The sequence below is a fragment of the Chionomys nivalis genome, chromosome 2 (genome assembly GCF_950005125.1).
Source record: "Chionomys nivalis chromosome 2, mChiNiv1.1, whole genome shotgun sequence".
Classification (NCBI taxonomy): domain Eukaryota; kingdom Metazoa; phylum Chordata; class Mammalia; order Rodentia; family Cricetidae; genus Chionomys; species Chionomys nivalis.
In genome coordinates this window covers 38,607,354-38,633,671 of record NC_080087.1, presented here as the reverse complement: position 1 = coordinate 38,633,671, position 26,318 = coordinate 38,607,354, and positions in this window count along the sequence as shown.

Genomic DNA, 26,318 nt, shown 5'->3' with positions numbered 1-26,318 from the left:
GTGATCTGTTGAGAGTCTTTCTCTGTTCCATAGCCCAGCTTCCAAATCACAACATGGAGACTTATTCTTAATTAGGAAATCTCAGTCGATAGCTCTGATAGCTTAGACTTGTTTCTGACTAGTTCTTAAAACTTAAATTAAGCCATTTTTGTCAGTTTACTCTCTGCCTCGTGGCTTTATTTCCTCATTTCTACAGTGCCCATCCTGCTTGCTCTGCATCTCTTAGAATCTCTATCTTCTTCCTTCCAGCATCCTCTGTGCCTGGAAATCCTGCCTAGATATTGGCCACTCAGTTTTTTATTAAATCAATCATATTGACAAAGATTACTTCACACCAGTGATTGTGTATGGATAACCTGAACAAGGCAAGAAGGCAGAGTCTTCCCGTACCCTCAGTGCAGGAATTCAGTCCTCTGGTTACCTAACCTCTAGCCCAGTGGGGCCTACTCTGAACTTAAGATTTTTGAGATTGCGATAATAATTTTGTGTTCTTTCAAGCCCCTGCATGGATGCTAATTATTACTAGGGATATTTTCTATACACGTATCTAGAGGAAGATTAGTTGCATAAACACTGTGGGCTAAGTACTACAAAGTACTAAATACTCTGTATACTTATGGCAGCACAGATGGAGCAGACACAGAAATCTGTCTGTCTGTCTTAAAGTCTGACTCTAGAATCCATGGTACTAGCCACTGTCTATACCATCTTTCATCAATCATTGAATGAATAATTAACGTAGATAAGAACAAGCTAGTGCACATATGAAATACTCAGCAAATGTTTATAAACAATCGTTATTAACAATTGATTTTTTTTGTGTAGTTCTGGCGAGTAAACCTCATATGTACTAGGCAGATGTTCCTCTACCACTGAGCCCTGATTCTGCCTTTGTTTAGTTTTTATTTTAAGACAGTATCTCACTAAGTGGCCCTGGCAGATTTTCTATTGGTAATTCTCCTGCTTACGTCTCTTTAGTATCTGGGATTGTAACCCATATGACCAGGCAAGGCTGTATCTTCTATTGGAACTCATTTTATAGATTTCTACAGAACAATATTTTGGTCAATAGGAGTACAGAAGAGGCCAGACTATTCTGCCTTCCGGATATATATATATATATATATATATATATATGTGTGTGTGTGTGTGTGTGTGTGTGTGTGTGTGTGTGTGCTCCAGACGAACTTGGAGCGATGGAGCTATTTGTGATTTAGCTGTTCATTACACTCATGATTTGAGAACTACCCTGACCTTTCAGACCTCATTTCTTATAACTCAGAGAATGAAAAGATATAAGAATCTTCTAGTATGCCGGGGCCAATTGTCCCAATCAGGGTACCTCTCCCAGGGTTTTCACAACAGGAGTGTTTTGTTTAAATGCGAAGTGGAGGCATATTAAACCCAAAGTCAAGTTATAGATTACTTAAAGGTAATCATCGTAAACACATCCGACCCTTTTTTCTTCAGCTTTCCTAACTTGTTTTTAGCCATTTACTCAAACTGTTTTCTCTTTTGCTCTGTACGAATGTTATGTTATGAGTAGTGCCCGAGTCTCCCTGTGGTATTTGTTCTCCATTAACTTCCCATTGATTTTCATTTATGTGTACACAGTACTGTAGGAACATAAACCAGGAGCACCAGGCTTGAAGTTCTGAACGATAGCTGTTTTATCTTCTTGACAAACTACTGCAGTGTGAATATTAGTTGTGCCCTCTTTCGGAAGATGTATTCAAAGGGAGTTGTGACAAGTAGGGTCAAGTCTGAGTGACGATCTATGTAAATTAGAGCGGGAAGGTGTTTGACACCTTGGGATGAAGGATGTTCAAATACGAAGGACAGGTTGGAGTGGATAGAGATGAGGTTGTGAAAATATGATTCTATAGAAGGTAAAACAAAATGTAAATCTTGAAAAGAAAGCTATCAAAAGACGGGAAAAGCCAGGTGGAAGGGTGACGAAGGAATTCACAGCAAGCTGATACAACACTCAAAGGGGGCATCGTGTTTGAAGCAAGTGAAAATTTACATGCTATTTTAACTTACTTTGATTAGCACTGCCTCTCACATTTAAAGACATTCAGATTTTTTTGTTTTGTTTTAGACTGTTAAACACTCCAGACGCTTGTTGAAATCAGAAAGATTTGGAAATACACTAGGCAAAAATATTCAGTATTCACTAGACTCAGTTAAATGGCCCATAAGAATGGCCTCTGGACTGTCCATTGGGGGTTGCATTGGTTATGTTAATCGAGCTGGGATGATCCAACATACGGTGGGTGGCACTATTCCCTACACAGGGAACATCTGTACAGGGTTGGAGAAAGCCAATTGAGGATTACCATACAGGCATTCATTCAGGTGATGTGACCAGCTGCTTTAGGTTTTCTATCCTGACTTGCCCAATATGATGTGTCTTTGAGCTAAAATGAACTTTTTCTCTCTTGAGTTCCTTTCGCCAGAGTATTTTTTTTTTCATAGCAAGAGAAAAGGATGCAAAAACATTAGGAGAGGTGACAGCTAGCAGAAATAGAATTATTAAAAGGTGACTCATGATAACAGGGTTGACGAAGAGACTATAGGGTTGTGGGGACAAAGCTCAATGGTAGAATGACTGTTTCACATTTAAAACTTTCAAAGCCTGGAATAAAAAGAAAAAATATAGTAAGATGTTTTTATGTTATAGTCTCATTTCTGGACAGTTTGTGATAGTAAGATTTCTTTGTGTTGCAGTCTCGTTTTGGACAGTTTCTGACTGCATAATTGCATGGAGCTAAAGCTGAAGCTGAGGACTCTGTTTTGTTTTCTGCATCAAATCTAATAGCATGTAATTTTTTTGGAACTCAATATTGTACTCTACATTCATGTAGTATTTTTGGAAGCAGAACAAAGTCAGAGATGTAAGAAAGCCTTGTCACAATGCTGAAAGTCTTGTAAAAAGCACCATAATGTGTGAAGCAGCTTTAGACAATGTTCATTTTCATGATGCTGCCTTTGAAGCATCCTCAATGCAGCCAGGGATACTTTCTCAGCAGAAAAAAGGTGTGCTCTGGGATGATGATTCTTAGATTCAGATCTCTTTTCCTTATGCACCCAAGAATGTCATGGATTTAATGTTTGTTTCAAACACTTTTTTTTAGACCCAGTCCAGCTGGCCTTGGTGAGTTCCTGATAGATCATCCCCATTGTCTCAGTGTATGGGTGCACCCCTCGCGGTCCTGAGTTCCTTGCTCGTGCTCTCTCTCCTTCTGCTCCTCATTTGGACCTTGGGATTTCAGTCCAGTGCTCCAATGTGGGTCTTTGTCTCTGTCTCCTTTCATCGCCTGATGAAGGTTAATATCCAGGAGGACGCCTATATGTTTTTCTTTGGGTTCACCTTCTTATTTAACTTCTCTAGGATCACGAATTATAGGCTCAATATCCTTTATTTATGGCTAGAATCCAATTATGAGTGAGTACATCCCATGTTCCTCTTTTTGGGTCTGGCTTACCTCACTCAGGATAGTGTTTTCTATTTCCATCCATTTGCATGCAAAATTCAAGAAGTCATTGTTTTTTACTGCTGAGTAGTACTCTAATATGTATATTTTCCATACTTTCTTCATTCATTATTCCATTGAAGGGCATGTAGGTTGTTTCCAGGTTCTGGCTATTATAAACAATGCTGCTATGAACATAGTTGAGCATATACTTTTGTTGTATGATAGGGCATCTCTTGGGTAAATTCCCAAGAGTGGTATTGCTGGGTCCAGGGGTAGGTTGATCCCGAATTTCCCGAGAAACAGCCACACTGCTTTCCAAAGTGGCTGCACAAGTTTTCATTCCCACCAACAATGGATGAGTGTACCCCTTACTCCACAACCTCTCCAGCAAAGGCTATCACTGGTGCTTTTGATTTTAGCCATTCTAACAGGTGTAAGATGGTATCTTAAAGTTGTCTTGATTTGCATTTCCCTGATCCCTAAGGAAGCTGAGCATGACCTTAAGTGTCTTTTGGCCATTTGAACTTCTTCTGTTGAGAATTCTCTGTTCAGCTCAGTGCCCCATTTTATAATTGGGTTGCTTAGTTTTTTTACAGTCTAGTTTCTTGAGTTCTTTATATATTTTGGAGATCAGACCTTTGTCAGTTGCGGGGTTGGTGAAGATCTTCTCCCAGGCAGTGGGTTGCCTTTTTGTCTTAGTGACAGTGTCCTATGCTTTACAGAAGCTTCTCAGTTTCAGGAGGTCCCATTTATTCAATGTTTCCCTTAATGTCTGTGCTGCTGGGCTTATTCGTAGGAAGTGGTCTCCTGTGCCCATGTGTTGTAGAGTACTTCCCATTTTCTCTTCTATCAGGTTCAGTGTGTTCAGACTGATATTGAGGTCTTTAATCCATTTGGACTTGAGTTTTGTGCATGGTGATAGATATGGATCTATTTTCATTCTTCTACAGATTGACATCCAGTTATGCCAGCACAATTTGTTGAAGATGCTCTCTTTTTTTCATTGTATACTTTTAGCTCCTTTATCGAAAATCAGGTGTTCATAGGTTTGTGGGTTAAAGTCCGGGTCTTCTATTCGATTCCATTCGTTGACTTCTCTGTTTTTATGCCAATACCAATCTGTTTTCAATACTGTAGCTCTGTAATAGAGTTTGAAGTCAGGGATGGTAATGCCTCCAGACAATCCTTTATTGTATCAGATTGTTTTGGCTATCTTGGGTTTTTTGTTTTTCCATATAAAGTTGATTATTGTCTTCTCCAGGTCTGTGAAGAATTTTGATGGGATCTTGATGGAGATTGCATTGAATCTATAGATTGCTTTTGGTAGAATTGCCATTTTTACCATGTTGATCCTCCCAGCAGCATTGTTTGCAATAGCCAGAACCTGGAAACAATCTAGATGCCCTTCAATGGAAGAATGGATGAAGAAAGTATGGAATATATACATATTAGAATACTACTCAGCAGTAAAAAACAATGACTTCTTGAATTTTGCATGCAAATGGGTGGAAATAGAAAACACTATCCTGAGTGTGGTAAGCCAGACCCAAAAAGAGGAACATAGGATGTCCTCACTCATAATTGGTTTCTAGCCATAAATAAAGGACATTGAGCCTATAATTCGTGATCCTAGAGAAGTTAAATAAGAAGGTGAACCCAAAGAAAAACATATAGGCATCCTCCTGGATATTAACCTTCATCAGGCGATGAAAGGAGACAGAGACAGAGACCCACATTGGAGCACCGGACTGAAATCCCAAGGTCCAAATGAGGAGCAGAAGGAGAGAGAGCACGAGCAAGGAACTCAGGACCGTGAGGGGTGCACCCACACACTGAGACAATGGGGATGTTCTATCGGGAACTCACCAAGGCCAGCTGGACTGGGTCTGAAAAAGCATGGGATAAAACCGGACTCGCTGAACATAGCGGACAATGACGGCTGCTGAGAAGTCAAGAACAATGGCAATGGGTTTTTGATCCTACTGCACGTACTGGCTTTGTGGGAGCCTAGGCTGTTTGGATGCTCACCTTACTAGATCTGGAAGGAGGTGGGAGGTCCTTGGACTTCCCAAAGGGCAGGGAACCCTGACTGCTCTTTGGGCTGATGAGGGAGGGGGACTGGATTGAGGGAGGGGGAGGGAAATGGGAGGCGGTGGCGGGGAGGAGGCAGAACTCTTTAATAAATAAATAAATAAAAAGAAATACGTTTTTGGTGGTATTTACCATATCTCGTTTGAAGGGTTTCAGAATCTTAAGCAATATTTAGTTATTAAGTATTCCCCACCCCTTTTAAAGGTAGGGCTTCACTTTGCAGCCCTTCTTTGCCATAACTCACTCTGTAGATGAGGCTGGCCTGGAACTCACAGAGAGGCCCCCACCTCTTTCTTCGAAGTGCTATGATTAAAGGCTCATGCCACCACACCTGTCTTAAATTCTTTATATTGATTTTATTTCATGTATTTCTATCAAAAAGTTCTTTCAAATGCAAGAAGTCAGACTTTGATTTTTTTTTCCCTTTGGTTGAATTGGGCTGAATTGGACTCACAGGATCCTGAATTGAGATTGAAAAATGTTTTTTTCTAACTGAAGTCTTTTTGGGGCTGTTGACTAATTTGAAAATCTTCAACCCACCCCAACCATAAGCTACAATAAAATGAAGGATTCCATATATGAATTCTTTGAATAGGAAATGTATCCTTATTCAGTGAGTTCATTTCCCCATTCTCACCTTGCAGGAAGACGTTCCCTCCCTTATTAATTAGCAGACTAACTGAAATAAAATCACTGGCAGCAAAATTTCTATTCCCACGCATGGCAAGTATTTTGTTGCTGTTATTGTTTTGATTCTGGGTCTAACCGTATAGGAAAAGCATCCTGTCTCTTCCTCCCCAGTGCTGGCATTCCAGGCAGATGCCACCACCGCTGGCTACAAGTGAAACTTTGACAATACAGTTAAGTTCTAAAAAATTGAACCTTTTCTATCGATCTTCACCTGGCCACTCTGAGTAAGATTTCTAAGCCTCACACAGTGTAAAAGCTGGAAAGATGTTCCCTAAGCAGTGCTACAGACCAGGCAGAGTGAATTCAACAAGCAGCAGTGAGATGCTGTACCACATGAAGCTGTGCCGTCAGTTAGCACCTTATTGATAATACATTTACTAGCAGCGGCTGGATAATGTACTTAGCGGCAACGGGAAGAAAATGTAATGGAGTTTTCTGAGTCTGGAAATCTTCATTTAATCAAGATGTCAGGAACTGCAAATGGCTCAGTTGGCACCGGTGCTTGCTGCCAAGCCTGATGACCTGAGTTCTATCCTCAGGACTCACATGATGGAAGGAAATTGTAAAGTCCCTCAAGTTGTGCTCGGACCTACACATACGCCATGGTGTGTCACACACACACACACACACACACACACACACACTAAGTAAATGTAATGAAAAAATTAAAAGAACTCTACATGTTTGTGTGTTTCACCATAAAGAAAAAAACATCCTCGAAAATTACAGAGTCCATATTTTTATGGAAGAAATCTGACCTACCCAAGATAACACAGAAACTCTCATTTGGAGAAAGTAACATCTTATTTATTGCTTTTCCCTGCACTATGGCAGAATATTTGATAAGAACACTGAAGAGAAGAAGGGCTTATCCTGGCTCAAAATTGGAAGGGGGCAGGCCATTGTGTGAAAGGCTTTGTGAAAAGTGCATCTATGGTGAGAAGTGCATGCCTGTATCAAGGCCCTCCCCCACCAACCCATTTTCTTCCTCTAGACTCCACTTCCTAAGAGCTACATCACCTCCTGAAACACTACCGTCATCTGAAGCTCGCGCATTTAAACACATGGGCCGAGATGCGAACATCTCATACCCACAGTACAGTGGAAGTGTGGCAGGACACTGATTTGGGAGTCAGCACGTCACTTAATGCTTCCGTTCTTGGTATAACCTCTCTTGAATCCATCAGTTCCGGTCCTGAATCACAGGAAAGTCAGGGTATTGCCCGTCACTCAACTCTGACCCAAGAGGTGAAGGATTAGATTTCTCAAGATTGCATGAGATGAGATTACTTTGATTATTTAAAACTCTGGAAAACATAGAATGGTCATATCTAAACCAGTATTTCCTTCTCATCCGAGACCACAGGCATCACTTGAATGTCTACCAAATTCCTCCCTGAAATTCTCTTGTTTTCTCATTTAGGTTTACTAGCTTTATTCTATACCTCCCTTCATTCTCCCCTTTTGTTTTGTGCTACGAATAGTCACTCTTTGGACATTTTTTTCTATTTTCCCTTGGATAAGATCTTTCAAATGACACTTATTTTCAATATTCCAACTCGATTCTTCTACAGTCTTAAGTGCTGCAGTCCATTGGCTGTGATCTAGAATGGAACTAGAGACACAGGCATTTAGTTGACTGGACAAGAGAATTAGTGATGAAATATGAATTATGTGTGTGTGTGTGTGTGTGTGTGTAGGTGCATGTTCATGTGTGTGAGTGTGAGTGTGGAGGCTAGAAGTCAGCCTTGGATGATGCTCATCAAAATTGTTGTCACTTAGCTTAATGAAAGAGGGTCTTTCACTGGGACTGGAGATCATGAATTGGGATTGACTGGTTGGCTAAGAACTTCCAGGGATCTTCCTGTCTCTACTTCCCCAGTATGGGAATTACTTGAGCATGTCAGAATATCACATCTGGCATTTTATGACTTCTGGGGACTGAACTCTGGTTCTCATGATTGCATGGAAAGCACATCAAGAGCTAAGCTATCTCTCTAGCCCAAACTAGGGACCAGGATGTTTAACGGGATCTGAGAAGACTATTATTCAGAATACATCTGCATAACACAAATGTATCGACTACTAGAATTGAGTAAGTCTCATTTTCTTAAATGAGACAGAGATGAACACTTGAGTATTTCTCTAAAATCATTCTTATTTCACTCATAACCTTCCTCATCTCTGTCAGGCCAAAGTTTTCACTCATTGAGCCCATCAGTAAGAAGACTATCAAAATTTGACAATTTGTAATTATTCTCCTTTAGGTACCTTTCACTGTTTTATTAAAGCCAGATTTTCATAAGTTTATGGTTTTTCTCAGTTTGGGGCTTTTTTAAAAAACTTATATTTAAAACTCTAGATGTAGCACCTTGCCACCATTCCCATATGTCATATGCAACATTTATATCACACACTAACTGAATATAAACTCTGTATACAGACCATGTAATTTTATCTTCATTTTATAAACAAGATATTATTGTGTTCCAAGCACTCGACTCCTTTGTTCCTTCACTCATTTCTCAATTATTTTAAGACACTGAGTATTTTTTTAACACATGCTACTATGTAGTGGATACCATGCTGCAAGTTAATATCACACAGAACAAATTATACCTCATGTTTACTTTCAAGTACTTACAGGACAGTTGGGAAATCAAGTTGGAGTTCAACATCTGATAAGATATAACTTCCTCATACTATAATAGTGATACAGAAGCATATTGGATTTTACATTGCAAAATTAATAACAGTGTAATTTTAGTAAAATCTATAAAGCAACCCATACAGATGTAGTTGGAATTAAAGTATTACCTAATAACAAGATGACCAGTGACAATTTCATCGTCTTTTCCAGTGAAAAGAGAAAAATAATAAGTTACCAGTGTGGTTCTCTAATGACTTACAAGGAAACCCCAAATCCAGTAGCAAGCTAAGTCCTAGGACAGAACATCAGTTGAGAGTAAAGCCAAACTTCATTTATAGCTTCAAAAAAGAAAGGTGACAATCGGCCCTGGTTTGACAGAAAAAATAAACATAAAATTCCTAACCCTCAGGAGAAAAAAAGAAAATCTAGGTCTTGATGAAAGAAAGCCCCGAGAAGAGAATGGCTAATGTTAGGAAATCACGGGAAAGCCTAAAAGCTTAGGATGTTTGGATCCCTGAAGAAATAAAGACACCATCACACGAATTTTATAGGGCATTTTATTTTCACAATCATTCATACTGTAAGTTATTTTCCCCCCAAAGAGAATCTACCATATAACAACTAGTAAAATATCAAAACAACAGGTAAAATTGGCTAAAAGACTCCATCTTCTAGCAGTCTAAGAGTTTACCCTGTAATTTGTCTTTTATTTTTTCACTTAGCTCGTCCCCGGCTATCTCCTATAACAATTGGGCTGTAGATTATCTCATCACTGAGCAGTTTGACTGTCTGAATCACAGGCCAGGAACTCTCAGAAAGAGTTGCCTTCCCTGTCTTCGGCCCAACAGCATTCAGACTAGCCTAAAAGAGTCACTCTTCCGCTCTTTAAAAGTCTTTTGTGAAGGAGAGGCCACCATCTTCCTTTTCAGGGCACCATGGAAAGCATCTAATTGCTAGGCTATTTTTAGATGAATTAGCAATGACTATGCTTTCCACAAGTCTCTTAGCAAAGTACTTCCATGCAGAGCCAACAGCCCCTGTTATTACCGTGTCAGTGTAGGACTTTATCTACAGACCCCTGGGAGGGGAAGAATGAGTTTATTCTTTTGAAAGGATATATAGATCTTTTTTGTTGTTGTTGAATTTGTCTAGAATACACTCATACCTCATCCCTATATTCTCTTTTCCATTCCACATTGAACTGACTTTGACTTTCTATAAAGTTTGGAAGAATCAGTGAGGGAATGATAAAGAGGTCATAGAATTAAAATTAAACTTTGGATTTTGGGTATGTGGCAAAGAGGTTTTAGGGGAGTTATTTGTGAATGCTCAGGACTTATTGTGTAGCTGACACTACCCAACTCACAACTATTACATTTGTGTTATTTCTATTCTGCTTAGGAAGTTAGGTTATATTTTAAAATCCTTATTTGAAATGTTTACAACTGCTTACTACTGTTTCTGATGCCCCATCAGCAATGATTTTTTTTCCATAATTGTGGCCATCATTCTTTACCTTGTGTCTCCTTAAGCAACTGAGCTGATCACTACTTCATGACTTGAAGTTTGAAATGATAACCAACAAACCAATCTCGATCAACAATAGTATTCAATTCCTGTGCCCACAACACATTATTTAGAGAGAGAAAAAAACAAATACATCCCATTTTGCAAAAGCAGTCCTACAGTTGGATTTTGAGAAAGAAAGGCTTCTCTCCACGGTGCTCACTGAAGGCTGATGACTTATCCTAGAACTCTTGGGAGCTACTGTGCCTCTCTCTGGGAAAGAGAGATATGGTAGTTTGAGTGGAACTGACTGTCATAAGCTCATAGGCAGTGGCACTATTAGGAAGTGTGGTTGCATTGGAGTAGGTATGGCCTTGTTGGAGGAAGTGTGTTGCTGTGTGGGACAGACTTTGAGGATTTTTTATGCTCAAGATACTGCCCAGTTAAATGTTTTCCTTTATAAGAGATGCTGTGGTCATGATGCCTCTTCACAGCAATAGAAACCCTAACAAAGACAGGGAAGAATGGAAGTCAGAAGGTCAAAAGCAGACCCAAGACAAGGAAACAGACCAAGTTCTTATGAATATAATTGGAATTACACACAATCTATTACCTTGAATTTTAAGCTTGAAGATTATTCAATATCCTCTTTACTTCCCCCAAAACCTTAATTTCTTGCACTTTTCTAATCTAATAAAAATAGTGCTAAGTAATCAAATTTTTGCTCTTCTGATATATATATATATATATATATATATATATATATATATATATATTAGAATTTGAGACCATATACATTTCAAATGCAAAGGATTCCGTGCAGGATTCCCTTTTTGACTTAGTTTACTATCTGGTAACACTTAAAGTAAATGGGAGACCTCATCCAGCCTGTAAACTACATAGGCCAGAGGCCATGGATTGTCTCTTTTATGCTGACAGTTAGAAAACAAGTTGGATTAACTTAAAAATGTAACTTATCTGTGCTGGACACTACTGGAAAAAAAAGTTAGTATGTTTTAAAGAGAGTTCACTACTAATACCCTTTGGTAGAGGCAGGTAAGAGAAAAGAACAAGGAAGGGCACTTCTCTTCTGAAGCCCTGAGTGGGTTCTTGATGCAGAAATGGTGCTTTTGTACCTTCTATTCCTATCTAGCAAGACAAATGTTACAGAAGTTCATAGATACTGTCACTTTTATTCCTACCCTTTGAAGAGGTAGATAAAAGAAGGTAACAGTCCCCAGAGAAAATGTATAATGTACAATGCATGAAGCTGAATTCTTTCCCTGGGAGAAGGTATATTATAAGACCCTGGATTATTGTGGTACTTTCCTAGTGGCTTCATGAGAAACAAATTTTCAACACCAGACATTAAATGTCTCAGATAATACTGTAATTTGTAGCAGCAGGAGAGGAACAAAAGTCTTATTTTATTAATTTTTAAGCTGTTACATCATTTCTTTTCAGTTTTTAGCAGGAAAGAAATTCTCATACTAGTGGATGAAATGCCAAGTCAGGAAATGTCTAAGTCATCTGGTGCTTGGAGAAAGTGTGGACTTCATATTGGCAGTAGATTTCATTTTATTATTTGCACAAAAAACCCCAAAAGCATTATTTATAGAAAGTTTTGTAAAGTGTTTGTAATTTAAAGTAGAAGGCTCCTCACAACAAATAAAAGCTTGATAAAGTCTTTGAAAGAGAATATAGCAGTGTAATGAATATTCACATTAAGAAACACCATGTGACTAGATTTCCCCACATTTTCCACTTGACTGTCTACCCACCTCCACACTAAGGACAACCAACACTCACTTCCTACTCTAATCATTGGGGGATTTTTGCAAAGCAGAATGCCCTACTGAGATAGGAGGGGCCTTCCATTCATTTCTATAAAGGTGAAACTGCGTGATTCTATGCATTCCTTTTAATGTTAAACTATATGATGTCTCTTAACAACATTGGCTTTCATCTACTCATGCCTACCCCACATTTTGGGCATTACGTTTTTTTACATTAAAATCTAAGACTTATGGTTGATGCTATAAATGGCTTTGCTGTAAAGAGCTTGTTCCATCATGGAGGATGGGTTCTTCGGGAAGAGGGCATCCTCATGATAATGTGGGCTGCTGTGACAGCCAAAGAGATGAGGACTAAAAGAAAAAGGTCCCTGTTGTATTTTTCCCTCATCCTTGTCTTTTCCATAACAGCCACTGGTGTACTCTTTATGAGAAAAGGAAAGAGCGATAAGAAACGCGTTTAGATGATTTCATTTTAAGCCCCTGCTCCTTTTTTTTTCTATTTTAACCTTACTTAATCTTTTGTGTTCTTACTTTAAGGAACATAGGTCTCTTCTGATGTGTTCTATTTTCTTTCTGAAGAAGCAGAATTTCACACGAGCAGACAGATGGAAGGATGGGTCAGTGTGTGCTCTGGGTGGAACACTGTGGTGGATTAGGTTGGAAAAGAGGCTTGCTTTGAAAGAATAGTGGTCATTCCTGTATATTTCGGGCTATTCTGGGTTTCCAAGCATGACATTCTGCATCCAGTTAAATAATCTTATCTTCATTTACTGCAGAGAATACTGAATGATTGATTAATAGAACCTAGTAAAAATATAGAGGTACCCAACCCACATGAGTTTTGCTCATTATCCTGGGATATCAGGAGAAATTTTACTGCTAGAAAATCTAAACCTTGAGATCCAGCACTATAAAAGTACTTAATAGCATTAAGAAAGTCAGAACGGGAATGTGCCTTAAAAGATATTTTGTTCTTTATATTAAACCACAATCGCAGTAATGCTGATAGGGAAAAATCTATGCAATTAGCAATTTCCAGAGCTACCATTTAAATTGGATTTAAAGAGAATTTAGGGACCAGAGAGATGGCTCTGTGGTTAAGATCCCATTTTGCTCTTACAGAGGACTTGGGTTCAGTTCCAGCAGCCACATGGTAGCTTACAGCCATCTATAGCTCCAGTCTGAGAAGCTCTGATGTCCTCTTCTGACCTCCGGAGGTACCAGGCATTTGTAAGATGCACACAACCATACGTGTAGGTGAAACACTCATACACACAAACTAAAAGAAAGCCTTAAAATCATAAAAGAAAGTATCCTGCATAAAACTTAAAATATTTGTACATTGTAGCAGCATGCTGATCTGCACACAGTCACTTAAAGAACACATGTAACATGTTACAGTAGCATCTTATAAACCTTCATGGCCCACATTTTATCTTCTTGCAGCAAATAATTTTTGAAAACTGTTGAGGTGATTTTAAAATTATCAGGTAAGATCTCTACCTAAACAAGCTTTCTGACTTCCAATAAATAAAAATTTTGAGTTTGTGTGTTGACTCAGTGCAACCTGGAACAGGTTATTCCAACAGGGCTGTGTGTGTCCACAAAGGCAAGTGTTTGCACAATGAATGTGCATTAAAATATTCATGTTAAAAGTGGGCACAGTATGGATAATCATCTATGATGACAGAAACAGATGCAATCATTGACAGTGGGAAAAATAGAGGAAAGGAGCAAAGTGCTGTAGGTACAAAAGAAATGACCAGGATCTTAATCTTGTTGATAACAAGAAGGTATGCTTTTTCCTGTAGAGGTGACCAGAAATTCCTTTGGTAGATAGAGCTAAGTTTCAAGATTTTAGGCATATGTTAACCAGAAATAATTGTACAGCTCTAAAGAGAAAATATTTTCCAAAACTGTATATGTTTAAATTTGTGTGAAATTCCCTAGAAACAGTGGCATGAGTTAGTCTTGAAATGGCAAGATCTTTGCACATGTAAATAAATTTGGTGGTTCAGTATACTGTGAACTATTCCTAATTTATCTTTCCCAAAGCCTAATAGCATCTTTTCTCTGATGTTTAAAGGCTTTATGTTAAACCAGTAAATTCAAGTCAATATCAAATGCTAGACTAATAAAACCCCAATGCAAGGGGTTTGAAATATATATATATATATATATATATATATATATATATATATATATATATACACAGAATACTAATATAAATATATTTGAGAAATGTGTGGTTGAAAGAAAATGACTCCTATAGGAAGTAGAACTATTAGGTATGTCCTTGTTGGAGAAAGAGTGTCACTGTGAGACTTCTATGCTCAAAATGACACCTAGAGTCACAGTTCATTTTCTGTTGTCCGTGGAGAGATTTAGAACTCTTAGTTCCTTCTCCAGCACCATGTCCCTCAGCACCATGTCTGCCTGCATGCTGCCATGTCCCACTATTGTGATAAAGGACTAAACCTCTGAATCTGTATGCTACTCGAACTAAATGTTTTCTTTTAAAACAGTTGCCATGGTCATGGTGTCTCTTCACAGCAACAGAAACCCCAAGACAATATTGATATACATGAACATACTTTACACGTATGTGTTTGTACATATGTATAGCCTATTGATACAACTATAACTTAGTCTTAAGGGTTCTAGCTCACATGATTTTGAAAATGTTATAAATTACTAGTTAATTAAATTTCAGATATAAATCCAGATTTTATAAACTTTTTCTTTGAAGCAAGATCTCTTAAAATATAACCTATTTTCATTTTTTTGTTTTGATCATTTTACCTTTAGTAATTCATGCTAACAAGATTTACAACTTGGTCGTCCTCATATACATTGCTGATGTGAGAATATTACAGCCCAGATGCAGCCAATAGATTTTGATCTCTGGTCCTGCCACTATGCTCTCAGTCTTGGGCATTATTGTCCAGGAAAGCCGGTTATTTTCTGTCTGCAAGATTTGGTTATGTCCTAGATGCAATCTTTATTAACAGTGTTGGGTTCTGGAGACTCCAGTGGGTAGGTGGTATATGGGGAGGGAGTCACCTGTCTCAGCCAAGCATATAACACAGATCCAAGGATAGCACGAAGCAGGCTTGGATGTCAATATGACTTTTTTTTTCCAATTTTCTTACAAGGTATGCAATTAAAGCACAAGAGAGGTGAGGAATATACATCTTGAAGGTGTTTCCAGGGCCCGAGGAGATGGCTGTGTAGATAAAGCATTTGCTGTACAAACAAGGGGGGACCAGAGTGTGGACTCGTAGCAGTCATGTAAAGCAGAGCATAATAGCAGCCATCTGTAATCCTAATGATTTTATGCTAAGATGAGAAACTGAGGCAGCCTTTGAAAACTACAGTGGCATAAGCAGTGGCAACCAATAAGAGACCTTGTCTCGAACAAGGTTGAAGGCAAAGACTCATTACCCAAGACTGTTCTCTGACCTCTACATACATGCTGTGGCAAATCAACCCATATTCACACATGCAAACACACAAGCATACACATACACACACACACACAGGTTAAAAAAATAGCATGGTTTCAATCTAACTATCTTTAGGAAGCAAATAAAAATGTTTGGTAATCATTCCATTTGGCATCTTGAGATTATTTAGTGGCTTCTTTCCCAGATGCATATTAGCATATTGGTAGGGCTCGGCCTGCTAAATGGTCAAATTTTTAAAAAGCAACAGCTATTGGGCTGGCTTCTACTGCTTTCTTAAAATGGCAGATTAGTTTTATGTGTGGTGTTGTTAATACAGCTTCACGGCAAAGCAGATTTGTGTAATTTGGCCACCTGCTATAAACATCAATTTTAATCAATCGCATATATCTTTGCCAATATAGTTTATCAGTGGTAAATGTTTGAAGATTTTTTGAAATAAATTTAATGATAAAATTAAACAGCCATCTGGAATCACAGCACAGGGTTCTTCAAAATGGTTTGCATGTCATAAATCTGAAATGCTCTCTCTACAGAGGACACACACAGAAAATGTACATACATTTCCCCTCTTTCTAATATTGTTTGCAAGGACATTTTATCATGAATAATTCAGAAAATTTACCTACCAAATAAAGTCTGTATGCAACCAAGGATGGAAATATGTTTGGGCTCCACTGGTCTAGACCAGTATTTGGAGAAAATGTATTCAGCGGCTCTATCCAGAGCTCGTAGAGATTAGGATGCTGTCCCTGTAACTTTCCAGGGAGTGTGTAATTATTGCAAAAAGATGAAATTTGATTTCAGACATTGATTCTGAGTGATACTGTGCTAATAATGCGACCTTAATTCAAAGACCATTTTCGGTAAAACACCATATTTATCCTGCATATGTGAGCTAGATACTCCTCCATCCGAGTAATAATTTCCCAAGCTGCTTAGGGAAGACATTTGCAAAGTATTTGCACAAAGATTGTATTACAATCTGGATCCCTAAAAGTAAATATCCTTAATATCTGCATTAGTAGTAATTTCTGCCTCTAACCCCTCAATCTACTTAGCTCCCTACATGGCTTATTTTGGATCTTCTCTCAGGTTTATTTTGATTCATTGATTTATTCATTGCTCTAGGTAGGGAATGTAAGTTTTTGTTTTTCAATCTCTCTTATTTTATCTCCCTTTTATAATTCTTTTATTGTTTGTTTAAAAGGCCACCTATGGAATTTCTCTTTGAAATTATGGTATCAGGAGAACAAGAAGGATAATTTAGTAATTTTCTAGCTTAGCCTTGACTTTTATTCAAACTTATAGGGTTAAAAGGACTAGCTACAACATTGAAAATCTAAAAATGAAAAAAAATACATTAAAATTATTAGCATTGCCAACTTGATATTCCTTCTTTCCACTTGCAAAATAATTAATTTTAAAACCATTAAGGATGGCATATTGTATTCCTAATCCCTGCGGCAATATTGAAAATACACATAATACATAACCCAAATAGATTTTCTCTCAACATTTAAATAAATAATATTTCAACTAGAACTGATCCTGGTCATTGTTTATTTCATTTAAAATTAAAATATTTAGGGACAGCGAGATGTTTTAGTGACCTGTAGGCAATTCTAGCAATCTGAACTTAGTTCCTAGGACTCACATGGTAGAAAATGAGGATCAAATATCTCATACAGTCCTCTTATTTGAGCAAATGTGACGATATAGGCACATACTCACCCTCACACACACGATAAATAAATTGTGATAAAATAAAAATAATTTATATATTTAAAATGTATCCTTAGACTATCAGGTCATATAGAGATATGGAATTCTTTAAGACATTCATTTAACAAAACCCATATGATGAATTGGATTCCCATCTAAACAAGATCTAACATTAAAACATTATGAGGAGGCTCCAAAGCTACAGAGAAACCCTGTCTCGAAAAACCAAAAAAAAAAAAAAAAAAAAAAAAAAAAAAAAAAAAAATTATGAGGTAATGGGCTGAATCTAAATGGCGAGTTATCATGGATATACTTGTTATAGTTTGAGTGAGAAATGTCCTCTGTAGGCTTATGGACTTGAACACTTGGTCCACAGTTAGCAGATTTGTTTGGGAAGGTTATGGAAGCTTTGGTAATGTGGTCTTACTGCAGAAAGTGTATCACCGGGCGAACAGGTTTTGAGGATGTACAGCCTCTCTCTACTAACTCACTCCACTCCATGTTTACTGTTGAAGATGTGATCTCTCAGTTTCATGCTCTGGTCCCTTGCTGCCATGCCTTACCTACCACTAAAGACTCTACTAGAACTGTGAGCCATAATAAAGTCTTACTTCTGGAAATCATTTTTGGTCATGGTGTTTTTTTTTTTTTTTTTTTTTTTTTTTTTTTTTTTTAAAGAAAGAAAGAAAGGATGAAGGAAGGAAGGAAGGAAGGAAGAAAGAAAGAAAGAAAGACCACCATTTTTTTTTAAATATTTATTTATTTATTATGTATACAATATTCTGTCTGTGTGTATGTCTGCAGGCCAGAAGAGGGCACCAGACCTCATTACAGATGGTTGTGAGCCACCATGTGGTTGCTGGGAATTGAACTCAGGACCTTTGGAAGAGCAGGCAATGCTCTTAACCACTGAGCCATCTCTCCAGCCCCCTGGTCATGGTGTTTTAACATAGCAACAAAAGGGTAACTAATGCAATACCACAGTACCTGGAAGCAATGTTTAAGATGCAACTTGTTGCAAGGTATAATAATTACAATTTAATGTGCTTGGAAAATAAAATAACACAATTGTCATTTAAATTTCTTATGACTTTACAAGAGAAGTCATTTTTCCATTGGGCTATATTAGTCAAGGTTTATTGGAAGGCTCAAACTAATAGAATATTATATATATATATATATATATATATATATATATATATCACAGAACTTAATATACATCTTAATACATAATTATGCATGTAGAGCTTGGATGGTATTTATTAGTTTGGCATATGGGATCAGAAGCTGGATAATTACCTAATGGTTGTCTCTAGACTGGTATCTCAGTCCAAGAAGCTAGATGTCTTAGTGTAAGAGGAACTAATAATATAGCCCTCATCTAAGACAGAAGACTGAAGAGCTTCCTGAAGGGTAATATATTGGAACACTGAAGACTCTGAAGTCTGCTACCCAATGGGGCCAGCAGAAGCAATGTTTAAAAGGCACCTACTCAAGAGAAAGAACCTGCATGCAAAGGCCCTGGTTTCCTCTGGATTTCAACCTGGAGCCTGTGCACATAGCCTCGTGTTTGTCAGGGTTTTAATATTCTGAACAGCCCTGCACTGAAGGGGACTCTTTATCACTCAGTTCCCCCACTCACAAGCCAGCCTTCACTAAAAACAGCCTCCAAGTTTCACACAGAGATGCACTTGACCAGTTTTCTAGCTTTCCCTCCAACAAGTCAAGTTGAGAAACAAGATTAACTGCCACATGGGCTGTGAGGGACATATCAATGGAAAAAGAAAGAAAGCAGGCTGGGGTACACGAAGTGATCTCACATCACAGGCTGACGGCTTGTGGCACAGTTGAGAGGTGATGGGTGAGGACATTCTTGATCTCGTGGATGCATTACTCCGTTAGTGAGTTCACAACTAAGTGGGCAATAGGGGGTGAGCTTGCTAGACCAAGTAGGCCACTCTGTGTATAGTTTTGAAGAAGAGAGATTTTTCCAAGCTCCTTTACTCAATCTCATATTTCCTGAATGCTAGGAGGTAAATATCCTCCTCTGTGATGCTCTTACTAATTGACCACAGGACCACTGCGACTGAGCAAGCAAGCCGTGAATGGAGATTGGTTACCAAAATGAATGTTTCCTTCTTTAAGCTGATTTGCTCAGTTGTTATCACGTTGACAGAAAGTAACTGATACAATATGCATGAGATGAAAGAATTGATTCAAACCAACCTCAGATGGCCACCTAGGGAGACAAACTTCTATCCACTTACTTGTCACTTGATGGGTGACAAGAACGAGGTTGCAGCCAGTCAGTTGTTCTAATAACTGCTCTGTTGACAATAACAGCCTTGGATGTGGACTGGTGTTATTCATTTCAGTTGATAACAAGGAAGGGCTTGTGATGAGGTTACTCATTATCTTTGGGGCTCTGAGAGTCTGCAGAAGTCACCTGAACTAGGTCACACTGACTCAGTGACTGAGGCCTAATGCCTCATGCTTCTCCAGGCTGAGAGATCTTGTAGTAGAGATCACTTTATCTCATCTCTCTCTCTCCCCCCTTTCTCTCCTATCTCTCTCCCTCTCCCTCTCTCTCTCTCTAGTCCGTTTCTACCCTATCTTGTCTTTCAAATGCTTTTCCAGATGTATCCTGCAGAGATTGGAAGTAAGAACTACCCCAAGGCAAAGACCAAAATGAAAGAGCTCAGTGAATCAAGAAAGGTCTCCAACATTCAAAAACATGAGACAGAGAAACGGTCAGGGCCTTAGAACTCTCCGAAACTTAGCTTGACAAGTGCGTTGTGGCCATGATAAACTGTGATGGAGGCATAGAGGTTAAGCTGGCATTGGAAACAGAGACTCACATAAACCGATGCACTTTCAATTTGAGAGGGATTATAAAGCAGTGCTGTAGAGTTCCAAATGCACACAGGCTAATGCAGAAGCCAACTATACAGAAATAGTACAGGTCTCAGGTGCTTTCTTTTCAGTAGAAGATAAAACTAGCAACTTTAAAGGAAAGTTTTCGAAGCTCTCTTTTGCATATTTCACCTACAATACCAGTGTTGCTTCTGGATTATAATTAATAAGGTAAAGCTTAAAATACTACATGTATCTAGGTTTTCAAATGTTTGGTTTTTAAGAAAATATCCTTTCTGTTGGCTTTAATACACCTTTACATTTTCCAAAGTTTGTGGTTTTTTTTATCTGTCTCACTATTTGCTCATGTGGTTGGAATAATCTGATGTGTTTGATGAGCTACCTCCATTATATGCACCAAACTGTTTAAAAAATAAATGTAAAGGACTGAGACTGGTGACACATACCTGTGATCCAGCCCCCTTGAGGGGGAGGGGATTGGGGAACGGGAAGGAGGAACTCTGAGAGTTCGATCTTGCCTGGGTTGTATAGGGACTTTAAGGCCATCCTGGAATACATAAAGAGGTCTTGTACTTGAAAAGTGGGAAATCATGGAACAGGACTGAATTAGTGGCAGTTCCTGAGTATGGAATTCTTTAAAAGAAATCTATTAAAAATAAAAAAAAAACAAGCGAAGTAATAGTTAAATATCTCCCCAAACAACATTATATCTAAAAGATAAAAGGACTTGCTTCCTTCATCTTATTCTTCCTCAAAAGAAAGCAAGGTGGAAGCTACCAGAACATTATCCAACAAACAAACAAACAAACAAAAGGTGCATAAGTGTGCACACCAAAAGGGAACTTACTACTTTAAAAACTTGATATTAGGGAGATGAAATGTCATAGACGTTCAAAATTAGAAACTTCCTTTTTCTTTTTGATAAAAGCATTCAAAGAAATGGATTACAAAGAAATTGTATTAACACACACACACTGCAATGTGTACTGTATTGGTAAATTGTCATATGCTACTCAAGCTTCCTGAGAAGCTGATTCTGGGAAGTGAATAGGATCCTCTGATCAAGTTACTATTTCAAACCCAAGTATGTTTGTCTCAAAATATCCTCTGATGTTCCTTGTTTGATGGGGAGAGGACAAACAGCAAGCAGGAAAGGACATTAAAAGCATTTGTCCTTAAGAAAAGGGATAAATGAACTACTTCCCTTATAAGTTAATATAGCTTAACCCCAGCTATGAAAATGCCTGTCGTGGGAATGGGAAGCTGGAAGCTCATCCATGGCCCGACTATTCTCTGGCTGGGTTCTTCAATCACAAGTTGTGGCTCACCAATTTCAAGGCCTCCCTAGTTGGTTTCTGCTGTAGGTTATAAGCTTCAATTTGAGGATGTTGCTTGTGCTCTCTCAATTATGTGACTCCAGTGATTTCTTTTGGATGTTGCACATGCCTGGTTGGACACTGTTTTTCTCTGGAGCTGCTATATTGTTCTATCTGCTATTTGCTATTTGAGCTTTTACTTTTGCTCAATACATACATGATGAAGTCTTTCATTTAACTTAAAAGTACAGCATTACAGATTATTTGGAATATCCATAGAAAAGAAAAAATGTAATATTTATTGGAAAGTAGGTGCCTTTGTATGAAGATTATTATTACTGCTGTATCTAGTAGCTTTATTTTGTACCATTGATGGGAATACAGTGCCCAATCCATATGATAATGCATTATAAAATATGATATTCTTATTTGAGGGATTATTTGTCCATGTCAAGATATTTGACAGATTTGACTTGATTTGACAGGCTGGGTCAATCAAAACAATCAAACAAGCCTTTATACTCCATCCAGTCTAATTACACTGTCAAAGCTTAGATTTCTCTGATGATAAAGCGTATTAATTGTTTGTTGCAAGGAGCTTAGGGTTCTTAGTTTCCCTTCTAGCATGTAAAATGTTATTCACTTTCGTGAATATGCAAGGAGAAAGTTGGATTAAATTTTAAGCAAAGCAATTTATTTCCTCACTTAATGGAGGACTAGTACTAATGATTCTTGTAACAATTGTCATAAAGATGATTCATATTTTCTATGTGGCTTTATAAATGCACCATCTACCATAAGATAGAAGATTCTGGTTTAATTGCTAACATTTATCTTTTTGGGTCTCATTTTGCCCCTGGAGTAACATTTCTAGATATGATAAAAAAATAAATCACTGCTTAAAAGATTGGGCTTTAAAAGTGGAGCTCAAGGTTGTTATTTAAAAGTTTTTATGGATGGAAAACTTACATTAGCCTAGGGTATATATTACTTTATGTTAAACCACAGAGATGATTGAAGGGTTAATTGTCACATTGGCTGTACAACTTCAAAATTTTGATTACATCACAATTACCAGTTGCTGTTTTAAATGTGTAGAAATTTGCTTTAAATTTTATCCTTTGAATCAATAAATTGAACCAATAACTTATTTATTTTTTGTCTCCTTGCCCTGATTCCTCCACCCTTCACTAACTTCTTTCTTGCTTCTTTCTCCTCTCATTGAGAGATTGAGTGCAAAGTGGAACAACCTTTGTGGTAACTGTGTGGTTATAAAAACAATGCAAAAATTTCCTAGACTAAATTATTGTGGAGATTTACCTTGAGCAAAATTTGAAGATGGACAAAGCTGCACTTGGAGGGAAGACATTATGAGTCAGCAGTGACGTCAGGGCAATATTCGTCCATAGGGACCAATCCCAAGAGCTGAGTTAGCTAGCAAAAACACCATAGGTCTTGTCACCAGAAGAGGAGAATGGCCTTTAAACAGGGACTCAAGAAGGAAATACTAAACACATTGCTGTTTTGCATGACCTCTAGCCCTCATAGGAAAGAGTGCCTGGTACAGAAGCAAGGTGTGGGTCACGAGGAGCAGGGAGGCACAATCCTGCCTTTAGCAGTCAGAAAGGATCAATTCACTAGAAGAGAAACTAAGTCACTTTATGTGGCATCAATAGTGTACATTGGTTGGACCACAATGGCTTGAGCAGACAGTGTGGGTGGCCTAGTTTTGTTTGGTTGTTGCTGTTGTTATTCTTTCTTTTCCCTTTGGGAGGGAGAATAGGGTTACCATGGAATCAAAATGGAGTATAAATTCAGAGGACACAGTCATCAGGAGCACTCAATTGTGATGTCTGATTGCCTAAATTCAAATTTTAGTTCCACTTCTTGTGAGTTATGGGTCTTGGGAAAATTATTTTTGTGCCTTAGTGCTATGGTGTTCAACTTGGAGGAAATCCTTGGGCACACCTCATAGGATTATGCTTAGTCAATAGTAATGTTATTAGATATATTTTAAAAAGTAGGTTACATAAATGAATAGTTCATGATACAAATAATAAATATTACTACTGTAGAAATAAAAGGATAAATGCCTGGTGGATAGTGTTTGAATGAGATCCATGGAGTGATTTGTAGTTGAAGGCATGGGTCTATGCTTTTTCTTTTAATCTGGTTATACAAGACCAAATAATGTCTGAGCTCTCCAAATTAGCCTGAATTTTATAGGATATTGGTTGTATAAGTGATTAGAAGAACTTAAGAGTATTGAATTTCTAGCTAAACAGACAAAGATATTAAGATCCTAAGCAGTAAAATCAGACCAAAAATATCTCTCCGGGAGTCTTGAGAACACATATTCAGGGCTAGAAACCTTGGGACTTCTGAAAAAAAAAAATCCACACAGACACACGAACTCTGAACAAACAGAACCAATATAGTAACCGAAATGGAGATTGGCACCTGCCCCAGAGTCAGCGATCTGGGTGGGACTCATTAACGATTAGTAATTTCGGGGGGTAACAACTAAGGATCTAGAATTGGAAAGTCTCATTCGATATTTACGTCTATGAAACATCCATCTATTTGGAAAGTTTAAAAATATAGAAGAACTCTGTAGACATTTGAGAATGCAGGTTAAGAAATGGTTACCGTCCTTCTGAGAAGTTGCTTCCTACTCTGTTTTCCTAAGTGGAGAGTTCTATTGATGACAAAAATGCAAATTTCTTCTAAAGCCATGGTGTTCAGTCTGTGGGGACAACATGGATTGTTTTGTTCAGTATGTTTTCTAATGATTTTCCCAAACTGATTTTGTATTCCGGAGTTACACATTGCTCTCGGGGTTTTCTCCCTATATTTCTTCCCAGTGGATTATTTAATACTTTTAACAAAATGATGACTTTGTATATTCTAAGTGTGTTTATTTCTGCTGGAGACTCTGAATGAAGCAAGTACATTCTTGCACAAGACCCCTAACATGGTTACCTATTTCTCTGAAATTGGCTTTATCTTCAAGTCTAAGAATTCTCTACAAATTGAATGCTGGGTATTAAAAAGCTGCAATATTTCTTATTTATAATAGTAGAGATGAAATTGTAGAAACAAGTTGAAATAGAGATGGGATTTTGCTTTCTTCTGGAGAGGCATATTTTGTAACATAAAATTTAGGAATTTAAAGAGGTCTTTCTTTCCATGAAAATATGGAGTTACTTCACCCCTTCGAGGAAATTATCCCTCCCTACTTTTAGTATCTGTTTTCTTCTTTCTTCAATGTTGTACCTTTTTTTAACACAATAATTATGTTTTTTAAAGTCCTTACCAATTTTTTCTTTTATTGAAAATAGATTTTTTTTAATGCAATATATTCTGGTTATGGCTTTCTTGCCCCCTGCTCTGAGTTCTTTCCCACCTCCCTTTGCATCTGGTTCTATATCCTTTTAGTCTCTCATTAGAAAACAAACAGGCATCTAAAGAATAATAAAACACAGTACAATAAAATAAATAAAAGACCAAGAAAATTGGAGTGTGACAAATCAACAAAAAAAAGGATCAAAGAAAAAGCACGTGAAACATATAAACGTGGAGACACAAGTTTGTGTATACAGGTATCCCATAAAACTCCCAAACAGAAGCCATAGCACACATACACACACATGTGCACGTGCACACGAGCACACGCACACACACACACACACACACACACACACACTGCCATGGAGTTTGTTTTCTGTCAGCCATCTATTGCTGGGCATGGGGCCTACCCGAGTGGTTTGTTACCACAGTGAGACTCCCAAAGCGAAAACTATCAATAAGAGATAGCTTCTGAGTTTGAATGAGGGCATGTGTCCCCTTCTCAGCTCTAGGATGCCATCTGGTGCAGACTCATGCAGACCCGTGCTTGCTGCCACAGTCTGTGAGTTCATATGGGAATCAGCAGTGTGTGCTTAGAAGGCCTTGCTTACTTTGGGTCTTTCATTGTCTCAGGCTCTTCCTCACTTTCACCCTCCTCTTCCCCACAGTTCCCTGAGCCCTGAGGGGAGGGATTTCATTGCCACAACCTATTTAGGGCTGGGTGTCTCCAGGTCTCTCACTCTGCATACTGTCTGGTTGTGTGTGGGTCTCTGTATTTGTTTCCAACTGCTTCAGAAGGAAGCTTCTTGGATGATGACTGAGCAAGACACTGATCTATGAGTCTAATGGAATCTTATTAGGAGTTATGCGCCTTTGGCAGAGCAGTAGTTTTCCTTTAAGTTCCTGGTCTACCGAATTTCAGATTCTTGGCCACCCAAGCAGCACTAGGTATTGTTTTTATCTCATCGAGTGGGCCTTACCTCAAACCAAATACCACTACAAGCTTTATGCCGCTATTGACCCAGTGTATTGTAGAGGTAGGTTATTTTTATACCTAGGGTTTGTACCTGGATTGGTGTTTACCTTTCTTTTTCAGTAGCGTGCAGAGTCCCATGAATACTAGCCCAAAGGGTGATGTAGGAACCAGCTTGACCTTCCCATGTTCAATGAGTTGTTGTTTCCAGCAACAGAAATTTAACATCAGTTTGTAGAGAGTCATCAATAGCCTTGACAACGGCCGGGGTTGTTTGGGGTTCCAATGGGATCCCTTTGGCCAAGAACTTTGTTAGGTGTAAGCTGTTCCCAGAATTTTTTTTTTTTTTTTGGTTTTTCGAGACAGGGTTTCTCTGTGGTTTTGGAGCCTGTCCTGGAACTAGCTC